This window comes from Triticum aestivum, chromosome 1D (genome assembly GCF_018294505.1).
Source record: "Triticum aestivum cultivar Chinese Spring chromosome 1D, IWGSC CS RefSeq v2.1, whole genome shotgun sequence".
Classification (NCBI taxonomy): Eukaryota; Viridiplantae; Streptophyta; class Magnoliopsida; order Poales; family Poaceae; genus Triticum; species Triticum aestivum.
In genome coordinates, this window is record NC_057796.1 from 467,215,172 (window position 1) to 467,220,378 (window position 5,207).

Consider the following 5,207-nt stretch of genomic DNA (forward strand, 5'->3'; position numbering starts at 1 on the left):
GACTTGGAGCCGTTGGGACCCAGTCGAATGAAGCTCCTCAGCTATCACCTCAGGTTTTTCTTACTACCATTTTGTATCTTCAAGTCCAACCTTGTGATTCTTATCCAAAATCAAAATTATATAAGTAGCTGAATTTCAGTGCACAATTCTGTAATGCCTGATCAAGAAGATTTATGTCTTTCCATGAGCGGCTAGCTGTCTCTCCTGGGACATTTGAATTCTGAATGTGAATATTGAGATGCATTCTATACAAAATTCAATCTTTCCAACTCACACTGCACTGTACATGCAAATTTATTGCCGGTGCTTCTTTTGTTTCTTGCACATTTTACAGGTGGTTTTTTTTTTGCCTGGGATAGTTTGAGTGCCGAAATTGTTGATTCTGTTGTTCTTGGCAAATTCTGGTAGTATATCTTTTTTTGCCTGTGAGCCAGTGTCGCTACAGATGTTGTTTCTTTCTTGCCACATTCTGTTACAGAGTGCTTTTTTGGGTATGATCCAGAGTCTCATATACTGAACTGTTCGTTATGTTGTTCCTTTGCAGGATTTGACATGACATGCTAATATTTTGGAGAAAAACAAGCAGTAGGATGGTAAGAAGTGCACCATTTTAACCTGTCGGTGAACATCTTGGATCGGTGGTTATGTTTGGGAGAAGAAGAAAACCTATCGTGGTCAGTGGTCATTACTTGTCAAACTGAATCGTTAGCATCAAGTTGATGTTTCGCTTGGTGTTATCATCCTTGTCTAGTTGATGCTTTGTGATTTGAGCTTTTTTGTTGAAGCTTAATGTGTTATTTCATCTGGTTGCTCTTCTTCTTAAGATTGGATTACTTACAGATTTCTTTTTAGCTGGATTCAGTTTACTATGTCAGTCAGTGTTTGGTTACATATTTCTGTCAGTCAGTTCTGTGCCTGAGACCAAATCAGTTGTTCTGGGCCTGGTCAAACCGCTATTGCTTGAGCCAACTCTGGGATGGTGACGTGTTGAGTGTGGTCAAAGCAAGCCAGGACATCACCCTCATGGCCATGTAATCACCACCCCCACGCCCATCATTTGATCATCAATGAAACACTACAGCATCAGCATTAATTTTAACCATCTTGGCACTGACGATGATGCCTTAGACCTAGAGATAGAAACCGGGAAATAAGAATTATATCAGTAAGTGTAACTGTCCCTTGAGAACTTGGAATAAGTGATCATACTAAGAATTATATTAGTAAGTGTAACTGTCCTGAAGATGATAAGCGTTGCACTGCCCCTCAGCTATTGTTTCTGTTTCCGTGGAGCAACGGTCATATAATATTTTGAGACCTGATGTCGCCGGCATGGCTCATTTGATCGTATATTCTGATGGCTGTGCACTAAGCCTGTGTGTGAACAGAACATTTGTATGACCATCTCGCTTCGCTTGCTCAGAGACACGGATATTCTCATGGTCATGCAGTCAGGCCACCAACGGCAGCGAGTGTGAACATTTGTCTTTAGACCAGTATGAACTACTCAGATAAGATGGCTGCATGGTACCGTTGGACACTCTGGATACTCTATTGTTCATCTGAATTCACTGATATATTTAATGTTCTCTAATTACTGTCAGAAATATTTATTTTGTTAGCGTGGCAAGAAACAGAAGAAAACGAATAAGTAGGAATGTATGACACAAACTTCTGAGCATACATTCTTTGATAGGAATTGTATGATGTGATCTGTATAGGTATCGACTTGGTGTTTCGCTGTTTCTAAGTTAAGATATTTGTGTGACATACTGACATCAAGCCTTAGCAGTACATTTCTAATGCTGTTTTGGCCTGAATCATCAATTCTGTTGTACGTACTTCCAGTATTTGTGTGGGATTATAATATCTGAAGCTCTCGACATGTGGAGAAAAAGGAGGCCCCTGCTTGGCAAGAAGCTAGCGCCTATGGCGAAAGTCTAAATTCAGAATATGCGGCTGGACTACTTGAGCCTTTTGCATAGTTTTTTACTGGCAGTAGTTCAACAATTTACAGATAGCATTTTAAGAAGAGTATTTGTATGTGTGCATCTTCAGCCCTGTTTCTTCTCTTTTATGTCAATGCAAGATCTTACACTTTTAAATGAGGTAATTGACGCATGCTTTCCGATTTCCTTAAGGAGGTTGAGGTATGCAGTATTTGTCATCTCCGAGTTGAAACAATGCCTTTCACTTAGCTGTATTTGTTTGTCAGTATGCTACGTGCTCATTCAGATTCTTGCTCATCAAAGAATCATTCGAACCAAATGCTGAATCTTGATAACGCCTTTTAGTTGTACTTACTTGTTCCAGGATTTGTTCATCTGTTGCAGCCAACAACTCTCTAATATCTTGTATCAGGATCTGTTGATTACTTTTTTCAGGACTTGATGTTCAATTTGCCCAGTGTTACACGCTGCAAAAATCTTCTCGTGACTGTAACTTGTTCTTATGCATTACTATTCTTTTTATCAATTAGCTACCTGTTGCCTGCAGTTTAAATTTTCCTTGGTGTTGGTGACTTGGAACGCATCCAGTGAGTTTCTCAAGAGTCATGAGCTCAAGTATCCTGTAGGTGACTTGCAACTCTGGTTTGGCCTAGCATTTAGTAAACTAATTTTTTTTGAGTTATTCCACCTACAGTCTGAGTCTGAGTCTCTTAGCAAGCCAAGCGAGATGGTGTCAAGTCAGGCGGGGAACAGTTACTTGCTTTCTGACTGCTACTGCTGCACTGGTGTTGTCTCTGGTCGCTTCTTTGATCCGGCGACGTAAAGGTTGTGTCTCTGTGTGTGTGCAGTAGCTGTACATGGTCCGTGTAAGCCTTGGTGCTGTTACCCCATGGCATTGGTTGTCTTTGGTCATGTGTGATGCTGAAGCAAAGAACAATGGTATATATGTTCTAAAGCGACAACTTTTTAGAAGTGATTATTGTTTACGTGTAGAAGTTCGTTTCTCTATTTGCACTACTTTTGATCTCTGTACATGTCATTACATAGATTAGCCACTATAGTGTTTAGGTAGAAACCCAAGTTGAAGCACACTAGATGATTATTGGCATGGTAAGGGGGGAAATTAGATAGTTTAAGAGATTATTAGTCTACTGAAATAATCATGAAAAAAATGTGAACAAATTATTATTCTCGCTTTTCTTTGCCATTCATTGCCTAATCATCTATAGGGTATGTAGTATGTTAGTTCAAATACATGTACAACAATTTTCAAATACATGATTACCATTTTCTTTCAAATACATGCTTTGATGTCTATTTTTCCATAAACATTGTAAGTTCTTCATATACATCTGAAACATAGTATTTTACAATTACGTGAAAAACAATTTGATTTACACAATCATTTTTACATTGTATAACTTTTTTAAAAATAAAAGTGTCACATGCGGTTTTTTAAACGACTGAAGATATTTTAAATGTCATGAACACTTTTTTAATGTTGTGAATATTTTTTTACGGTAACGGTTACAAAAAAAAATTCCACTATATTTTTTCAAATTCACAATGGACATAATTAATTTTTTGGAAATATTTGTTTTATACTTTTTCATAATATAAAAAACAAAAAAATTAAAAGAGAGGAAAAATAACACGTAATTTTTTTTAGGCATGTACATGTGATTTGCCCGTGGCAGGGGAGCAGAGTCACGGACTCCCTCGCGCAATGGGCTGCCTGGCCCATATACAGAAGCGCTGTAGGCAATCCGTCCTTCCAACTCGCTACAAGCGAGCTATAGCCACGCCTGGGCTGGCGCGTGTCCATGGAGTCATATGGGATGGCATTCCCTACTTCCTGCTCCTTATGGAAAATTGCCGACCAATCGCACAGGCAAAGCGAGTGCATGAGGGTACGAGCTGGCTCAATCAGGGGTCATCATCCGGTTTTAGAATCTTCTAGAAGGTTCTCGTTCACTTTTTCTCATTTTCTCTTTTCCTGTTATTGCCTTTATGGGCTTTCATTTTTTTTATCCATTTTCAAATTTCTTTAGAATCTTCAAAAGATATTCCTGTTTCCGAAAAAATGTTCAAAAATATGTGCAATTTCAAAATTATTTGTGTTTTTCAAAGTTCTTCAAATTTTTCAAAAATATATGTAGAATTTTTAAAAACGTTTGGATTTTCATTCATAATTTTAAAAAATGTTCAAAATTTTAAAAAAGTTCAACGTTTTAGAAAAAACATGTTTTATAAAAAAATCAAAATTTCAGAAAATATTTGTGTTTTCAGAAGTTCTTCAAATTTTAAATAATTGTTCATGATTTTCAAAAAAGTTCACGTTTAAAAACCGTGTTTTCCAAAATGTTTGTGTTATTCAAAAAATTCAAAAACATTTTGAGAAATGTTCATGTTTTCAAAAAAACATAAACTTTTTGAATAATGTTCACAATTTTTAGAAAAAATCTCAAAATTTCAAAATATGTCCACACATTTTAAAATAACTTTCTCAATGATTGTTTTTAGAGAACCAAAGGAAAATAGAAACATATACTAGATAGAAAATTAAAAAGAAAGTAAGGTTCCCATTTCACCTTTCTTCCCACCACCCCTTCGTCCAACCTTTCTTGTATGATAACAAATCAACTTAATTTACTTACCTTCTGAACCAGTTCCACTTTAATTTACTTACCAAATTTCGGATCAAAATATAAGGTAATTCATGGGCATAATTTGATGATCATTTATTTACACAATCGCATTATTATAGATAGATAAATCACAAGCCGATATACTAGAAGATTTATATCCCATTGCAACACACGGGCATTGTTCTAGTACTAGAAAAAAAACTGTAGCTACAATAACCGGAGCCGCTACAGTAGTCAGTTCATTGATCACTATTGTTGCTACATGGGTCGGCCTAGTCGAGGGTGGCCCACCCTATGCGTTTGCCTACCAATTTGCTGCATAGAGCGACAAATAGGAGCTCCCATCTGGGACGTGTTTGGTAGCTCACATCCCCACACAGGCTGTGTGGGACCAAATTGACTCGTTTGATTAGCTGGGCTACATTGAAATCTTGGCCCGCATGAACCTAAAAGCACAACTAATCAGCAGCTTCCAGGGAACCAGGCTCATCTCGTGCAGGGTGGGGGACGCGGTGCAGAGCTAATGCAAGCGGGGAGATGGTGCGAGCTCGCACGCGTCCCCCAGAAGTCAGCATGAGTATTTTTGTCACCTCCGGCAGATTCCCTGCCT